The sequence below is a fragment of the Echinops telfairi genome, unplaced genomic scaffold, assembly GCF_000313985.2.
Source record: "Echinops telfairi isolate 266 unplaced genomic scaffold, ASM31398v2 ScPeMD7_2;HRSCAF=8, whole genome shotgun sequence".
Classification (NCBI taxonomy): Eukaryota; Metazoa; Chordata; class Mammalia; order Afrosoricida; family Tenrecidae; genus Echinops; species Echinops telfairi.
Genome location: NW_022103898.1, coordinates 50,226,968 through 50,247,045, shown reverse-complemented (window position 1 = coordinate 50,247,045; position 20,078 = coordinate 50,226,968). Strand labels below are relative to the sequence as shown.

Genomic DNA, 20,078 nt, shown 5'->3' with positions numbered 1-20,078 from the left:
GCTTTGGGTCTCCACTCCGCAATCCCCTTCATTCGCAATGATATGATTTTTCGTTCTTTGATGACTGATACCTGATCCCTTCGATACCTCTTGATCTCACAGACTGGTGTGCTTCTTCCATGTGGGCTTTGTTGCTTCTCAGCTAGAGAGCTGCTTGTTTATCTTCAAGCCTCCAAAACCCCAGATGCTATATCCTTTGACAGCCAGGTACCATCAGCCTTCTTCATATATGTAGGGTATGTTTTAACTCAATCACTCTTGATTAATAAAAGAGCAGATTAGACACAGAAGACAAGAAGCATGGACAAGGGGGGAAATCCTTACTCATTAAAATAACATCTATACTTTTAGCACTCTAAAGAGGTCTTTTGCAGTAAATTTCCCCAATAAAATATGTTGTTTAATTTCTTGACTGCTGCTTCCATGGCCATTGAATATTGATCCAAGATGAGTATTTAATCATATCTATATTGTCTATGTTGTGATATATTGAAGGCGGTGACTTGATCTTCTCGAGGAAACGCTTTAAGTCATTGTAATTTTCAGCAACAATTTGTCTTCCTTTGCTTCTAATGCCAAATTATTCTTCATACACTGCAGCTTACTGGATAATGTGCTCTCTATTCTCATAAATAGTTACAGTCTTGGAAACCCCCAGGGGCAGTCCTACTCTGTCCTATGGGGGCAATTTGAATCTGAATCTACTCTATGGCAGGCGTTTGGTTTTTGGTTTTTCAGTTTATACAGATTGAACAAGAATGACAAAAGGATAAAACCCCACTATACATCTTTCCTAATCTTACACCATGCATTCTTTCCTCTTCTGTTTTAATGTTGCATCTTGCTTGGTTTCTGAAAAGTCATAATTAAATTGTTCAAGATTCCTATTCTTGCAATGATGTCACTAATTTGTTATGATACAAATAGTCAAACACTTTAAGTAGTCAACGAAGCACAATTAGATATCATTCTGAGGGGTTCTGCTTTTGGCCATGATCCACCAGGCTGTAGCAATGTGATCCTTTTGTGGGATTATAAAGAGACTTTTCCCCAGCTTTGTCACCCCAAAAGACATGCCAAACATTAGGGGTTTTGCCAGCATACGGTGGGAGGTCAGATGCTTAGAGACATCCTCCCTAAAGGCAATCAGTTGCCAGACAACTGTCTGTTCCCTCCAAGATAGGGTCTGCTCCCTGCTGTTAAGGACAATGGGCTACTTCTTCCTAAAGGCTTGCAGTCATCTACTTGGTTCCTGTAGGTGGAGTTCACACCCTACTGATAATGGTCTCTATAGTTGAGTAAGGGAACAGGTCAAACCGGCTCAGTGACATCCAAAGTTAGGCTGCCATCCTGAATCTAGGATCTTCCCTTCTTGTCACATGTATACCCGCAATCCCTCCTCTTCCTCTTGTGTGTATATCCCTAGATTGTCCCCCTCTCATTGCTGCGTAATGTATAGTGAAACCCCTTCCTGTGACATAGGTCTTTACTTGTAATTAATGGGCTTGCACTCCCTCCAAAGATATATAGGCCTGGGTTAGCAATAAAGAGCTCTCTCTCAGGCTCTCTCTCTTGGCCTCTCCTGGGCTCCCTCTCCTCCCCTGTTCTCTTTCCCCTTGTCCTCCTTCCCCTCCCCCTCTCCATGTGGACCACCAAGCGGGGCTGAGGTGAGCATGCTACCATGAGATGTGTCTGACTCCATTATTTCAGTCTCTCCTCTATTTCTCATGCTATAATCTTTATTTATTATCACTGTACAATTGTGCCTACGGAACCCGTGATGATGTGCTAGGGACTGGTGTACCCTGACATCCATTGTTGCATGTCTTCTTTTGAATCCACCTTGAGTTTTTCATTTCTCTGTCTGTATATGGCTTCAGCCATTTAAAAATTATCTTCATCAAATTATGTGTGTACATGATACTCATGATATTGTCCTATATTCAATGCATTAACTTTTTCTACAATGTACATGAATATGATTTCTTCTAGTCCATTGGCCAACTCTGTCAAATTTCTTGCCTTAGATGAATGAGACTTTCCAGCATTGCATCATATTTTTTTAAACTATCTCAATTGGTATTCTGTTCTAAGAGCCTTGTATTTTTATTTATTTTTGGTAAAGCCATGCTTTCAATAAAGCTTGGACTTCTTTCAACAGTTTAATTGGTTCTTGATCACATGTACCTCTTGAACAAGTTGAGATGTTGACAAATTATTTTAGTAAAATTACGCGCATTCCTTCCAGTTTCTTTTGATTCTTCCCACATCATTCTTTTAAATATTTTTTTCCCTGATCATTCCCATTTGAATTTTCCTACCAAGCAACACCTTTATTCTGAATCCATCATCAGATCACAGAAAGAGGTATCTTTAATAGGTAATCTCATCATGTGAATTCTTCCGTGGTACAAACAGTTAACACTCAGGGATCCCAACCCAAAGACTGGAGTCCTCCCACAGAGGCATCCCAAGCAGCCACGGCAGAGAGGCCTGACAACCCACTTTAGAAAAACCAGCCATTGAAAGCCTCACGGAGCAGAGCTGTCACAGGCACATGGGTCTGGGTTAATTTTTGCTCCATTTGTCTGTGGTGGGAGATTAGGTCTTCCTTAGAAATTTGTACTGTTAGGAAGATTTGGAAGGTGGTGGAGCCTAACTTAAGCTAATTTTTAAAAATATAACCTCTCTGCCCAGCTAGGAGAGCCTTCTCCTTCTATTTTAGCACACTCGCCAGTTCAGGACAGCCTTCCTCACCATGGCATGTACTGTATCATCAGTTTCTAAAGTTCTTGTTCATGGCTTTTCTAGGGGAAGGGACACAGCAGCTTGGGATCAATAACCATCTGAGTGGAGATCAGGATTCCACTGTATCAAATCCAATAAAAAATTATGTAATAAAGTCTAATAAAATCTGTCAACAGAAAAGTAATGTGTGTCTTATGAGAAAAAGAACACACTTTAATTTTTCTGATTTTGTTATATAACTGCAAAAGCTGGGACTGTGGGGCTGTTACACCGACTTTCCCTTAAAGGTCACATTTGGAAGCATTGCTACAATTGTATTATTAGGCTTTATTCAAATATAAGCACTCACAAAATGATAAAATAACTTTAAAATGAGAATGTAATAGAATTGTTTTGTATTACGAGCTTACTGAAGAATCTTCATACCTGGAGGTAAAAATGATGTGTTCTTCTTCTGTAATCAGTGTTTTTGGCAAGGCATGTTTGAATTCTCCCTTGCAATAATTTTAATAATATCTAGGACTGATTCCACAAATTTTTTCTTTTTTACACTTAAATTAAATTATACTGAAATTAAAGTCAGTGCTATTTAAAATTGCTATATTTATATTTTCTCCAGAGTCATCTTTTCCCCGAATTTACTTAAGCAGTTTGATAGTTAGACTCTTTCTTGTTCGTGGATGTTTTGCTCCTGGTCAGAGGCTAAATGAAAGAAAATACAATTTTAGAAATTTGTACAATAATGAGACATTGATCCAATTTTCAAGTCCTTCCATGTTCCTTCTCTAATAGCCTGCTCTATGACATTAGTCCAAGAACACTACAACCCATTAAATCCTTCTTCTGTAAGCCCTGAGGGCTACAGGTGCCTGGGATGGAACAGCCTGTTCTTCCCAGGTAGTGCATTTAGTTGGTGAAGTCTCCCTGCAGTAAGCATCCCAGTCTTCAAATGCACTGTTCCTGTATGTCCCCTCCTTCAGGGGCTCACTTCCAGTTCTCCTAAGAACTCTCTGATTAAATCATATGGCTATAAAACCAGTGGCATTGTTGGAGAGCTATAGATTTCTGCAACCCAGCCATCTTCTAGCTAGGAAATGAGTTTGCCCTGATGTTTCCTTTTAGTCACCTCTGGAAGGTCAAATTCAAATGGAAAAGATTGTTGTTGTTCGTGCTATATTTGAGTTTAAATTCTGAGCATCAGCTTGCAGAAAGGCTACAGATGACAAGGTCTTAATTCCTTCTTTTTTTCAGCTCTCCATAAAGTTTCAGCCTCCTTTGAATTCTTTGTGACAATTAACCAGCATTGTGAATAGCTTTGCCCTTAGGCAGAGGGTATTAGAAAATAGAGTACTACCACTTCCTTAACCTGCCCTGAGAGGAACAGCCTAAGTCCTAGGGGGTTGCCCTTGATGGGATTTGGGGTACAAGTTATATCCTGACTGCCTTGATCTGTGAGCACTGAACCAATCTTATAAGCTTTTCTACTTAGAATACTGTATATACCCCTAGTTTGGTCTCTTCTCACTCTTGTAGTCCTGCCTGTAATTGTGATGTATTTATCTGCCACAAATTATGCTTTTTCCCAGCATCCCATATCCTTGTTAAGCAGTTTCTCCAGGTACTGTGTTATCTTACCTGTAACCCCACTATGATCATTGTGTTGCTTTTGTCGTTCTTTTGTTAACTGGCTATGAAGTGGACCTGTCCTATTCTACCCTGGTTCTATTCATCTGCAACTAGTAAAGAGCACCCATCAATGTATGGGTGGGAGTGTGAGCCAGATTCACTTATTCCATTGTGATTAACCTCACCTGATGAAGACTAGAGCCAACCAGGACTATTCAGTCTGTGTAAGTGCAAGATATAGATAAGGAAGAAAATAGCTTTGATTGCTTTGAAAAAAGATATATCTTACATTAAGGATATATCTAGGACAACAGGGAACCCTATGTAATGCAGAAAGGAGAGAGGGAGATTGTAACGGGAGAGAACACGAGTCAAAAGCAAAGTGGAAGAAAGGCAACAGGAGCGCAGAAGAGAGAAAAGTAAGAAGAGGTGAGATGTCTATCAACACGGAGACTCTTCATCTAGCCTTGGGAGTATCTGTCTTGGGGTTATCAATTCTCTTTTTCACTCAAGGTTGACTGAGTTTGAGTTGTGGCTATTGGCCACAAAAAAGGAAATATTCTAGTCATCTTTTGAATTGAGGAAGTTCATGTAAAATAGGCCTCTATGGTTTCCTACTTCTAGGGAGGTTGTTAGCATAAAGCATTTTCAAAACTGGGGTACCTTGGAGAGTTAACATGCCTACCCCTAATGCCCCCATAACTGGAGCCTCTAGGTTTCCCGAAGGGTTGACACACTCTACTGTGAATCAGAAGGCTAGAGGCAGGAGCCCACCGGGACATCAAGCTACATGAAAAATAGAAAGAAAAACAGAGCAAACCCTGTGGAGTACGGTTATACTTTAACACGCATGAGGTTTACCATGAGTCAGAATTGATTTAATGACATTTTAAAAATAGTACTTATTTTGAGAAAAGACATGACAAGGACTGTCTATCTGGGTGTCTTGGAAATGGGAAAATGAGCTTGGGTTTGCAAAGTTGAAGACCTGGTGAACGATTGCTGTTTTAGAAAAAGTCCAGGTATGCACTGTTTCTGGGTCCTCTTTGGCAACAACCAGCGAGCCTCTCAGTCCTATACCTCTATGAACTATAGCAACAAAGTAATTCCAAGCCCATATGAAACCAAAATTCAATTAAACTCTCTGAAACTATATTGTGTTGGTATCTTGAACTTCTGTTTGGAATTATTCTAATTTAAAGAATGTGGGGAAAATGTGCATGTGTGGTAATTTTTCTTAAGATGTTATGTTTTCTGTCACTGGGTGTAAATGAACCAAAATTTGTATTATGTTAGATGTTGACTATGTTGAGTAGATAAAGGTTATATGCAGATAAAACTAGCGCTAGCATGAATTCCTAGGACATGTTCATACATGCATGACCTGTGGCAAAGGGTGGGTGGATGTTTGCTTTTATATTATTAGTCATATCTTGTCTTCCAATTTAAACTACAGCCGTTAAGGCAATAACAATTAGTTCCTCAAGCCCCTCCTTTAATATAATGGCTTGAATGTGAAAGACACATCAGTGAAGAGTAGGCAAATCTTACTGTTGGTTTATAGACAGGACCACTCATTAATGGAGAATTATTGGAAGTGGTGTTATATTGCACTTCTTGCTTGTTCCCCAAAATACCATTTTGCTCCTTACAATTTTGTCCCATGGAACAAACAGCCAAACTCCAAAGATCAAAATCACTGCCATAGAGTTGATTCTGACTCATAGGCATGGTGGTATAGGACAGGGTAGAACTGCCCCTGTGGGTTTTCTGAGACTGAAACTTTTTTTTTTGAGGACACACCTAGAGGTCAAAAATCAGTCTTTGATCTATTTACAGGTTTTTCTTTCTTTTTTACATTTTTTTCTTTTTCTTTTTTAATTAATTTATTCTTTACTGGGTCATTGGTTTTCTTTTTTGTTGTCATTGTTGTGTTCTCTTTTGTCGCTTCATCTTGCTATGCCTTGTGTTTTTGGTGCATATTATCATCTATGCATATCTATCTAGATAAGATAGGCTGGATGAACAGTCTGGAGGAGAAAACAACGAGACTGATGGTTCCGGGGGTACATGGGAAAGGGGGAGGTGGGGAAAAGGAGGTGGTGTTGACCAACCCAAGGATAAGGGAGCAACAAGTGATCCAAAATTAGTGGCAAGGAGGGTGTGAGAGGCCTGGTAGGGATTCATCAAGGGCAATGTAACCAAGAGAAACTACTGAAACCCAAACGAAGGCTGAGCATGATAGTGGGACAAGAGGAAAGTAAAAGGAAATAGAGGAAAGAACTAGGAGGCAAAGGGTATTTATAGAGGTATAAATACAGGCATGTGTATATGTAAATTTATTTATATAGGATGGTGGGGAAATAGATCTATGTGCATATATTTATAGGTTTAGTATTAAGGCAGCAGATGGACATTGGACCTCCACTCAAGTACTTACTCAATGCAAGAACAGTTTGTTCTATTAAATTGGCATTCCATGATGCAGACCTTCCTGACATGATTGCTGAAGACAAAGTGGGTGCATAAGCAAATGTGGTGAAGAAAGCCGATGGTGCCCGGCTATCAAAAGATATAGCGTCTCGGGTCTTAAAGGCTTGCAGGTAAACAAGCAGCCATCTAGCTCAGAAGCAACAAAACCCACATGAAAGAAGCACACCAGCCTGTGCGACCACGAGGTGTAGAAGAGCCAGGTATCAGGCATGAAAGAACAAAAAATCATATCAGTGGGTGGCCACCTTCTTGATATGATCACTGAAGACAAATGGGTGCATAAGCAAATGTGGTGAAGAAAGTTGATGGTGCCAGGTTATCAAAAGATATAGCATCTGGGGTCTTAAAGGCTTGGAGACCGAAACTTCTTAGAGAAGTAGAAAGCCGTGTTTTTCTCCAAATGGACATGTACATAGAGATAAATCAGTAATCAGCAGCAAAGTTATTGTGTGTGTGCATAAAGATAATACTCAGAAAAGAAGATTGAAAGATTTACCACTTTAGAGTAACTTACTTTTTCTTTTCTTCCTTTTAAACTAATATACTCAATGATTAAGATTGTTACTGAGTTCTCAATTCTGATGAACTTGAATGAGCTACAAAGAACTGGGTTAGGCCTAAAATAATCCAGAAGTTTTCCTATAAATTTGAAAAATGAAGGAGCAATTATTTTTATCAAGAACTCACTCTATGTAATTAGTAACCTTAGGGGAAATTAAGAAGGTAAAGACATAAATGGGTATACTACACGACAAGTTAAGATAAAAGCTAAGTAGAGGTACAAATACCACAAGAGTTTGATTATAGTGTAGACAACATAAAACCTGAAAAAAAATAGAAAAAACAAAACAAGCTTCTTATACCAAGGATCGATATTTGGAATAGATCTTAAAAGTTGAATATTTTGTCAAGTATTTAAAGGGAGAGGAAAAGGGCATTTAGGAATGATCGAAAGCTTGGGGGAAGGAACGTTGGGGCTAGTCCCAGGGAATGATCCCCATAGATAGCAGCAAAGTACTGCAGTTACAAGGTGAGTCCAGGTCACAGATCACCCCTTTTCCTGGCTATCCTTCAGAATTGTCCCTCATCCCCACCACACACGTGCCAGGTGAAAAGGTTGAAAAATGTGATTTGTATTCTGATGCCGTCATGGTAGCTATCTTCAGCATCGAGTCCTGCTAGTTTATGTTTATCTTGAAGGGACATTTGTGTTGCTTTTCATTGTTACGGACCCACATGACTTCTAATTCACACACCATGTGCAAGCTTTCAACATCAGGGCCGTGTTCCCGAAGACTTTCCACTTCTTAGGGAAAGCGCTGTAACGTCCTCCCAAATCCACGCCACACTCACGAAACTTTGTATGTCATCTTTTGGGGGGGCTTCGAGTAAAGGATCAAATTCAGAATTGTTTTTTCAGCAGAGCTATCAAAGAAAAGTTGGGGGGAGGTGGTAATTGGAAGCAGTTAGGAACTCATGGGAAGGAGAAGATGCTTCAAGATCCTTGGCCAGGGTAGAATGGAAAGGGCTTCACGGCTTTTGTATTTGAGCGGAAAAAGGTAATGCTTTGAAGAGAAATCAAGGTGTGAAAAGAAAGGCTGAAAGAAAAGTTGACAGGTATGACTTTGTCAATAGGAAATTTGAATTTCTCCACTGGTGAATTGCATATCTTCATTCAAAATATTTTAGATTAATAAATGTTAACTAATTTTAACATTTAATTAAAATCGTTAGTTATTTAGAAAGTAGTAATTAGAATGTCTTGGTGATTTACTTCTGAAAATTAGCCAATATTAAAACGTACAGATCACACAACAAAGCATTGCCCTAGCAGCTGATGTTGAGGGATCAATTGTCAGTGGATGATATCACACTTAATGACGAAACGAAGAGGGTCAACCAGGGGGAGAGGTGCTGCTGGTGTCTCTGAGCTATCTGGTGCCATCCTTGTTACTGTGGCAACCCCGGCACCGAGCAGAAGACCCTTCATGGCACCCTCAAGGCCACAATGGCCAGGTGACCCAGGTGGCTACCACTCTGCAACTCCTGACAGAATACTGTCTGCCTCTCGAAATAAGATCATCATTATTGGGAAGCCCGGCAGGGAAGACTATGGTATTCCCCAACATGCTCGGTGTGGTCACTCTCACTTTGTGAGTGATGTAGTCTTCTCTTCCAATGACCAGTCTGCCCTCCCCGGCTCCTGCGATGGAACACTATGCCTCTAGGACCTCACAATGGGCACTATCACACTTGGATTTGTAAACTGTACAAGGATGGGCTGAGTGTGGCCATCTCTTGTGACACCCAGCAGACTGTCACTGGCTCCCAAGATAAACACGGTCTGCCGTGGGATACTTTGGGTGTCCGCAAGTGCACCGTCTTGGATGTGAGCCTCTCGGAATGAGTGCTGCATGTCCACTTTTCACCCAACAGCAGCAATCTCACCATTGTCTCCTATGGCTGGCACAAGTTGGTTAAGGTGTGGAAACTGGCTCATTGCAAGCTGAAAACCAACCACATGGCCCACACAGATGACTTAAACACGTGGGACTCTCTCCCCAGATATACCCATCTGTGCTTCTCTCTGGGGACCAGGATGGCCAAGCCATGCTGTGGACATCAATGAAGGCAAGCACCATTATACCCTTGATAGAGGGGACATCATAAACACCTTGCACTTCAGTCCTAACTGCTACTGGCTCTGTGCTGTCATAGGCCCCACTATCAAGACCTGGGACTTGAAAGGCAAGATCATTGTAGATGACCTGAAGCAAGAATTTATTAGCGCTAAAAGCAAGGCTTAGCTACACCCGACTCTTTCTCCCCTCCGTGAACCTTCCTGGCCTGGTCTGATGGCTAGACTCTGCTGGTCACACAGATAGCCTGGTGCAAATGTGTCAGGTGACCATCAGCACTCAGTAGAAATTTATAGTGCAGCTTTTGTCATGAAAACAAATGGGCTTTCTGAAAACAACAAAAGCAAGGATGAAAGAGACTCTCAATGAGGGAGTGGCACAATAGTTGACACAATGCACTCAAGTGTATGCCCTTGATCACGAGGATGACACAGAACCATTAGATGCCTCACTTTGCTACTTTAGGTCACCATGACTCAGAATTCACTCTCTAGCAGCTATGTATGGAATTGGTTCGTAATAGCATCGAATAATGAGCTATGGAAGTGGTTTTCTTAAGAAGATTCTTTGGCTTTACTTGAATTTGAGTTGTATTCCATATTCATTTAACTGAGGTAGGGACAGATAATACATTGAAATAATGCCGATGATTCTTTGTGAGCAAATGAGAGAGGAGCCAAGAACTCACCGTTCCCTTAGAAAGCATTAGTTCTATGCAAGTGTGAACCCTGATCGTTCTGATTTTGATCGCAATGCTAGACCCACCGTCCCTGCCTTTCACACTGGCTTAAAAACCTAACCACTCAATAGGATGAAGTGATTGTATGGTCAGGGGCTGCAAAACCTAAGAATGTAGTTTCTAAGTATTCAAATTCTCTCAGAATTTAAAAATATCTGTGTAGCCATGCTTTTAAAATAACAAAGTTATTTGATTGATAATGAAGACAACATTTCCAGTCTGGTGTCTAATACTTTTACTTCCCAGCAGCATAATACCACTTTGGTCAGGGTGAACCACTGCACAATTCGCAGCTCTTTCAGAAGAAATAATGAAAACAATTGGAAACATGATGCACATGCGACAAGGAGAAACCAGGACCATTGCCCAATCCTGCTCCATGTATGTAAAATACCTTGGGCTCATCTGCACACTGTGTATTTATTATAAGCCCTTATAGCAGGGGATTTGTTTCTTTCAGTTTTTGTAGCACCAAATACACACAGTGGCTATCAACATGTAATTCCAAAAAGCCATTCAAATAACTATAACATGCCATAAGTTTTCCGGACCATTGTTTTTATCCACATCTCTGGCCTGAACTATTTTTCATGAGCTGAAGCTGTAACATGAGATTGAGTTCCAACCCAGTTTCTGCCACTGATGTGATTTTTCCGAGTAATACTTTAATAACCTTTCATATTGCAATTTTCAAAATATTGTCATACACAGCAAATCATCTATGCATTTTAGACAGTTATAGAGAATCATTTTTAATGATGCCCCCCAAAGTACAGACTAGCATAAGGGAGGGGTGCATTGTGTTAGGCTGCATGGGTTTAAATTGTAGTGCTACTCGCTACCAGTGTAACCTTGGGCAATCCACATAACATCTCTGTGCTTGTCTTCTTATCTAAACTAGAAACTACTTATTGTTGAAGGGATCAAATGAGATAAACCAAGAAAGTGTTTAGCACAGGAGATAGAATATAGTATGCACCTAATAAATTTCAGTTATGAAATAAGCATTATTTACCTACATCACTGGGGTTTGCGGTAACTGTGGTATGTGGACAAATTGAGCAGAATTTTTGAATGGTGTGCTTAGGAAACCAATGTCATATTAATCTGGGCACATTTTCCTGGGGCTAGGGGATTTCATTCATTTGTATCAGAGGTGATGGAGACCCAGTGAACAGGAGATTCTAGCTACGGCTAGAGGAAACGGAAGAACCCCTCAGCCCCTCACACTAAGCTCAATGCAGGGGGATGCTCATCTGGTTTCCATATGTAGTTCCATAATTGAGCACCTGGGATGTGCACAGTAGTTATTCATTAAATGAATGAACACAGGGGAAAGTCTTAAATGTATGCGATTCAACTTTAACTCAGGTACATGGAAAGAGTCAGATATGAAGGGAAAAGTGGCCTTTTGAAAGCAGAAGAAAATTTGGGGATGCTATAACTAATTACTTGGAATTCTTTAGAGGAAAGTTGTTGATACTTTTGAAAGGAACATTTATGATATCCATAATGAAATACTTTTTCCTCATTTTTTACAGAATAAATCATTTAATAAAATGGACAACAGAGTTCTATGTTGGAATCAAAATTTAGAAACGGTTTGATGTTTGAAAGAAAAAAACCAAATTCACTGTTATCAACTCAATGGCGACTTATAGCGGCACTATGTTTGAAACCCCCCCTGTAAAACATGCAATCTGCTCTCTTATACGATTACAAAAGTGGAGACCATTCACTTCAAGGAGGTCTCTAAATCTCCAGATATTCTTATCTGAATGTCCTGAAATCCTTGAAATTTTTGAAGTAATTTCATTCCAAATTTATAAACCCGAAAATATGCATCAAGACTCAATTCTGGTGTTAACATGATGTTTGGAAATTAAAGACACTCTCTAAGATAGAGACTGCTAAGATCTGCGAAATGGTCGGCTTTTTGTCCTACCTGTTCAGTCACCCAACAAACATGGACTGCCGACGATGGCCGGCACTAGGCACAGCCACCAGGGAGACAGCAGTTAACGAGGCAGTCACAGTTCTTTTTCTTATGGATTTGTCATCTAGGCAGAAACCAGATGGGGGTGGGAGGCAGCTACTCATATTTGGGGAGATCTTTTTATGTGGAGGCCTTCTTGAATTTTCAGGGTGTTGATTTCTGCTTTACAATGTTGCTTAAGTCTGGCTTTACCAACAGACTGGGTCTGTATGACAAACACAAACTAGCTAAAATCTGAGCAATTCAGGCCTTATTCACATATCCACAAATATCGAGATGTCTAAAATGATGTAGACAAAATATTCCCGTGTATCAGAGTTGTATAGACACAGCTGAGTAAAATGAAATGAGACAACATCAGTTTGATTCGTTGCTGCTGAAAACTGCATTTGGTAATTGGTGTCATCCATCTCTAGCCAAGTTCCTTAGAGACAGCCTGGAGTGACTGAGAAAACAAAAGCCTCTGAACACTAGATTCTGCATTTAGATCTTAGAATGGTCTTTAAAGATAGTGGTAATTCACATAACAGAGAATTTCCTATTGATTACATGATTGAGGAAGCACAAAAGTCTGTTATTCTTTGCAAAGTCAATTGTCATTTAAGCTCATTATCTCCCTGCAGATGTTCTATTCCAAATAGCAACACTATCAAAGCATGAATGCTCTAACCAGAAGGTTCCGGCTTTCTTTTACTAAAGTAGGCTTTGTGCATTGGCCTTAATATTATACCAGCAAAGAGTTGAGGACAAACGGCATCCTAGCGGCCATCACTCTGATCGACGGAAAGAAGTCACCAATTCATCAGCATAAAGAACTCACTGCTGCACAGTGGAGCCACCTCACTCCACCCTATAGAGTAACACGGCCCCTGGGGGATTCTGAAATCATAGATCTTTACAGCAGTATGAATGAAGCCTCATCGCTCTCCTGAAGAGTGGCCGATGGTTTCAAACGTCCCAGCTTACCTGTCGGCACCATCAGAGCTCCTCTGATGATAAAAGAAATTCACCAATAAAGTCACACATTGTTTTCCTCCACATCGATGACCTGATTTGTGTGTAACGATTGGTCAGTAAGAGCCATCTGGTGTGCTTATTTTAAATCTTAATATGATTTTTGGCATGTCAGTGGCTCACATATGACTTTTAACAATAAAGAGCATTAATATAAATTATGGTACTTCTTTATTTTCTTCGTTTTTCCCTTCCCATAAGCCCCAACGCCAGTGAAGCGTAGAGAGCCACAAGGAGCCTAATTCTCTGATCAAAAGTGTAGGTGAAGGCTTGAAGGTCAGTAACTTCAAAATTCTATTGATGAAAACTGGCTCTTTTGCCATTCATTTGTATGTGATGGGTGCTCCTTCATTTTGATCAACAACTTGGAATACATGTATCAGCATTTGACATTATGGGAGTGGGCAGGAATTAGCAAAGACTTGTAGAACACACAAAATAGAAGGCATCTGCTCCTTTGTAGCTGCTTCTGTAAGACCATAATAATATTTGCATTGGTATGAAAATATATGGATAACTTTAATTTTAACCAAACAACTTTGTGCTACATAAAAACATCTCCATCTTATGCCTCACATTCACACAATGTAGTGAAATGGTTGAAGTGACCATTTTCTCAATATGAGGGTGTACACTTCCCTTCACGAGAATATTGTGGCATTGCTTGAATAGCTTTAACACTTCAGCATTTGTTAAATGATAACTAAAATATATGTTTTATTAAGTTCTTCTTATAAAAATGGGAACTACTTCTCTCAACGTGGATCACACTGACATACTTTCTATTCATTCATTCCCTTTCATTGTGTTTCTCTCTTTTGTACACACCTGGTACACAACATACAGGATCCTCACACGCAAGTCTCTCTTAAAAAAAAGTATGTTTTGAAGGATGGGAATCTTGGGATCTTGTTGAAATAGGTGTACTTCTTAGTTTCAATGGTTTCTGGTGGTTGACCTACAATGAAGAGCAGGTAGAACTTGGTATTGAAAAGAGTGCCATCCACAAGGACCAAAAAACCAAAAAGCGCTGGGTAGCTCTAACTGGTTTTGCTTTATTTCCAAAAGGAGAGCTTCTAACCTCAACCTCAAAAGTTTCTAATTAGGTAGACTGTCTGAAATGTCAAATTTATTTCATCCATTGAAATTAATTTCTACATTTGAGAATAGGGGATATTTGAATATTCATCTCAGTGTTAATCCTCTATTGCAAATATTTCATCTTGTGTCAAGAGCATTTTTTGTGTGTGCTTTAAGTATTTAAATGCCCAAATAAAGGTTGCTTCTTCTTCATTCCATAAAGTAAAATCAACTTATTTGCCCAGATTTATCACAAACCAATAGTTGGAGTCTGTATAAGGGGTTTTAAACACACCATTTTTGGTAAGTGACATTTTCTGCAGGATGTTATCTGTCTGTTTACCTACATACATAGGTGCAGTTAAGTTGGCATCTTTTTCCTCTAAAGGAAGCAACCTCTGTTCATTTACAATATGGATATCACTGGTTGTCAATGCTTCATCTTAAGAATAATATATTGGTCTCAGAATGCCAAGACTATCCCCTTTATATTTGGAGAAATGGATCTAAACTTTGTATGATATATATTTATATTTGTATATATGCTCTCATATATTGTCATTTGGTGTTATAAAGGCCTAAGTTGTAATATGTCAGACTTTTCGGAAAGCACATCAGTGTAGAAAGTGACTGGAATTCCCCAGCATTTACCAATCAAAAAATATAAAACAACAATAGTAAAATACAGAGGATCGGGTTCTATGCATCACATGAGGACAAGTTCAATGCAGCTAGGGCCTTTGCTAGGCATCCCTTACCGAATTCCTAACACACGGTAAGAAGAGGACCTACATTTGTAACAAATAAACTTCTGATAATATATATTGTGTGGAATAAATATATATTATATTCTGTTAGAATTAATAATAATAATAGCGATACTTAAATAAAAAATACAGTCCTAGAGTGCTCTATCCTTGTTTCTAACAAACTAAAAGTTGAGCTAAACTGGCTCGACTCTATTAATTCACAATAAAGTCTAAGGAACTCCAAAATAAAAAGCCAACTGTTCCTAAAACCTGAATTAAGTATAAATATAGTATCATCACTTGCCATTTTCAAGAGGGGAGTAAGGATGAATTTGTAATTAAATGGAATTCCAATGCAGACAACCCAGCTATATCAGGGTAAGGGGCAATGTATAGGTTTCTTATAAGTGGCAGCAACCTTGAACTGATGCAGTTTGAACTATAGCCTAACAAGGGGTTTGTTCATCTCTGGAAACGCTTTAGACCAAGATTCACTTAATCCTGGCCCCAGTGATCTATTCAAAAGTCACAGACTTTATTGTGCTAATACTGTTTCAGTCTGCAGACTGGAAAACTTCTCCCTTTACACACAACGAACTCCCACTGCAGTGAGTGGGAATCCTGTGTGTGTAAAGGGCACGTCAATAATGGGGGTTCATGCCCAGAGAACGAAGGTGTCGAGTTGCCTTGGTAAAGAATTTATACACCAAGTATTCAGAGCATCTTGACAGGTATAATCAGCAGTGTTGTCTTTTCCTTTTCCTATGTGCTGGGATTCTGAAGCACGTTTTCAAATTTGTGACTATCAGATGTTTGATCAAGTAGCTTGCACTCAAGGACCTGAAAGGGGGGAAATGAAGAGAAATCAGTTATTAACATTCAGTTGTCAGCTACAATATTCTAAATATATTGAGAGCATGTGCTATGTGACAACAGCAAGGGTTATTTTGGGTGCGTCATTCAGGCAAGCTCTTCCCCATATGAAAAGATTGTTTGAGGTTGGCAAAGGAAGGACTTATCCAAAAGATTAGAAAAATCACAGCTATTCCAGAAAATGAAATAAAAAATGGTTTAGAAACATTTCAAATGTACGCATTCCTTTCTCCTATTTTCAGATGACTGTATTTTTCTTTAGAAAGGTAAATAACAAAATCAAGTCTGGACTTACTTCCCTGAGTCAAATCTGACGCAAAGTGATTGGATAGGAACAAGTAGAATTGCTCCCGTGGGTTTCTGAGATGATAAATATTTACTGGAGCACAAAGCCTCATCTTTCTCCTGCAGATCGCTGGTGGGTTCTAACTGCTGACCTTTTGGTTTACAACCCAACACATAACCCACTACATCACCCAGGGCTTCTAAGGCAAATCATTGATAGCCCTAATAGGATGACTCTTAGAGCGATTTGCTAGCCTGCAACACCTCTCCTCTAATAGGCCTCACACACTAGTTGCTCTTCCATGAAGCAGACCTTATATCTTCCCTGGATTTTCTCTCCTAAGCCTTGGGCTGGTAGCAGAAAGATGTGAGATATGCTTATTTATATAGCTAATAAATATAAATAGTATTATATATATATATTTCTTCCACAAAGGAGGAAAGTCTGTCTCTGTTCAATTTGACGTCGTCTGAATGGAACTGAATTGACAACTCTCTTTATGATCAGATTTGGGGAGCTTTCCCAGACGCCTCCCCCACAAGCATTAGAATGCTCCCGAGCTAACCTGTTAAACTACTAAAGTTAGCGTGTACCTAGAATGCCTCCACGGGAAGTCCTGGCGATCTGTTTTTGAAAAATCAGTCATTGAAAACCCAGAGACACATAGTTCTCCCAGGTCATGCCTGGGGCTGCCATGAGTCAGCCAAGTCTCTGAGCACCTGTTTCGGTTTTCATTTGTTTGTTTGTTTCAGGAAGTACAGTGCCCTTCCATCTTTGTTTTTAATTCTACTGATATTTCATCTCAGTCATTACAAAGCAAAATACACAGACCGTTTTTGCACAGATTGCTCCGGTTACCATGAAATTGGGGGCCGAGCAATCCCTACTCTGTGTTAACCCTCTCTCTCTGCCAGTTCTTCTAAAGATGTTCTCTGGTGAAGTTATCCATGCAGAAGCCCCCTGACTGACAAAGTGAGCCTGAGAACTTGCATCAAGCTTCGGGAATCACCTAAAAAGATTACATGAAAGCAGTGATAGCTAGCTGCTATGCCACAACTGTCACCACAGTTGGCTGAACCAACCCGAACCAATCCACTGCCATCACATCATTTCCCATTCAGAGAAGCCCATCTAGAGATTCCAAGGCTTTGCCAATCTTTATGGGAGTCGAAAGCCTCCTCTTTCTCTAAGAGGAATAGCTGGTGAATTTGGACCTCTGAGCTTTCTGCTAGTAGTGCAAAGCTTACCAGGGCTAGCCAGCTAAACTGTATCCAGACTAAATGTTGTATCTAAAGGTTATCGAAAGGTTTTGTATTCTTTTTCTTATTTAATGCCACCACGGACCATTTTACCAAGCTCTCTATTGAATAACTCGCTTAAGGTCACTTGGTTCTTAAGTGACAGAGCTCTAGAGTCTGAGTTCCTAATGCACTGTAATTACGTGGCTACATGTCCGCTTGGGAAACAAGAGTCCATTATTGCTGGGGGAAAGGCACTTAGAACAAGTAAGTTCTGCTAAGAATCATGGGTCTCTATTTATCCAATGGGAGGAAAGGTCTGGAATACAAGGGGGCTTCAAAAAGTTGGTAGGAAAATTCCATTATCTTTTAACTTCATTTTCCCTCAAACTTTTTGAAGTTTTCTGGCCAGCAGCTGTGAAAGCAATGGACAGCTAAAGCATGGGGCGTTTGAAAGAAGTAGCACCTCTACCGAATGTGCTAATTGCTTCCCTACAACAGATTATGGCTACTATACCTTTCTTATGGAATAAAAACCTCTTTTTTCATATTAGTGTGTTTTATTGATCTTGCTAACATACTTTAGCCACGGGATATTTTAAAGTAAGGATTACCGTTTGGGAGGTAAGTTGGGTCACCCTAACTCTAGGTGAAGCTGTCAGTAGCGGGAACAGCACCCTGAGCACTCCACCTGAGTGTGTCTGAGGCATGGGGTGGATCTCTGGGATTTGTTCAAAGCAAATGGGTCAAATTAGTTTCAGATCTCGTCTAAGAAGCAACCCTAGTCTGAGTTAGTAAGTGGAACAAATCTCATTTAATCCTTAAAAATCGAATTAATTAAACATTGAACAGGAGCTAATGTAGGTCTCTTTGACTGAATTCACCATAAAATCCGTGGATGACATGATTTGGTTGTATTTTGCTTGTACTTGAAATGGTTACTATTTCATCTCAAGGGGTTGTGATTATGCACCTTACAAGTTACGAGCACTGTCTTGGTGTAAATATAGACTTCTTGTTTACTAAAAAATAGCTCCATTTATCCCAGGTGAGGAAGAAAACCATAGTTTGTAAATATCCTGACTACATTCCCCAACATAGATAACTATGGAAAATGTTATGCTGAATAAACTTAGCCAATCATAATATACATATATATATCTTGAATGATTGCATGAAATACCTAGAACAGGCTAACATATAAAGATTAGAATTTAATAGTGCTCATCAAGGATGAAAGGAGTCCTCATGGCATGGTGCTTATAAGTTGGGCTGCAAACCTAATAAAGGTCAGTGGTTTGAAACCACCAGCAGTTCCTCAGGAGGAAACTGGACAGGATTTTCTTCTCCTGTAAACAGTTACTCAGAAACTCACAGGGCGAGTTCTACCCTGTCCTATGGGGTCTCCACGAGTCAGGAACTACAAGTCAGTATTGACTCAAAGCATCACTGCTTTGAGCTTTGAGCGTTGAGCTATCCAGAATGAGAAGGATGGAATGTGAGAGAAATTCGGCAATGGAAACTGTTGATGAGCATATACTATGATTTTGTTGAATTCTACACATGAAAATACTGAATTGGCAAATACTGTAGCCCTTATTTCTTTTTTAGAGAAATAAAACAAACTTAAACTTTGGTATGACACAAAAAGAAACTGAGGTGATTGAGTGCCTGGAGGACTAGAGCAGATACACGCCCAGCCAACATTTACAGTGAAGATGATTAAAATGGCATAATATTGAGCGTTTTCATGAACACTTTAGAAGTCTCAGTGGCAACATAGTTCTTTGGACATATTTTGAGACATTTTATGATGGGTCATTGTGGTAAGCCAATTAGGAAAATTTGTACATTTCTATATTATTAAGAATGAAGGAAGAAATGTGCTAGTTAGTTGAAAGAGTGTCAATATTTGACTAAAGAATAATGAATTACTATTACCAAAAGTCATTTGAATGAATTCTAAAGGTATATGACTTTTAAATTTGGCATGAGTAACAGAGGCAAAAGTTATGGTTAAAACTACATGTCCATAACCATCTATACTACCCCATCTTAGCTCCATCATCCTGGTCCAGGGAACCATTATCTCTTGTCTGAATGACTGCATAACAGCCTCATACTTGGTCTCTGCTTCCACTTTTATTCTGTGATGATCTATTCTGTCCATACCAGTCTGACTGCTCTTTTTGAAACATAAATCAGATCATGTCACTCCTTTGCTTTAAAAACCTTGGCGTTGACCGCACTAAAATCTCTGTGACTTACAAAGCAATCTGTGACCTAACGCCTCTCTATTTCATAGACTTTATAATTCACAGTAGTCCTTCTCAATCATTATTCCCTAACAACCTGAACTTTCTCCATCTCGGTTAAACATCAAAAACCACATGCCTGCCCTAGGTAACCATTTCCTGTCTTCCTTTTGCGTTTCCTTGATCATCAAATGGTGGACAGGCTCCTCCTCTTCCTGCAGTCTCAGTTTCAATAGCACCTACTTCTAGAGGTCTTAGCTGGCCACCAACTTAACTACCTCACCACCGTCTAACAAGACACTCAATTATAGTTACATAATGCACTGATCCCAACCATATACT

General features: G+C 39.6%; 1 protein-coding gene and 1 pseudogene across 1 annotated transcript in view; one reads left to right on the top strand and one right to left on the bottom strand.

Moving 5' to 3' along the window:
- Positions 1-9,792, top strand: part of LOC101651644 — a 32,711-nt pseudogene extending 22,919 nt beyond the window's left edge.
- A 671-nt stretch (positions 9,793-10,463) lies between these two features.
- The window catches only part of LIN7A (lin-7 homolog A, crumbs cell polarity complex component), a 246,476-nt gene continuing 236,861 nt past the window's right edge, over positions 10,464-20,078 (bottom strand). The window contains exon 6 of the mRNA XM_013004082.2: positions 10,464-15,924. The gene's annotated coding sequence lies outside the window, so the exon portion shown is untranslated. The remainder of the gene's footprint in view (positions 15,925-20,078) is intronic.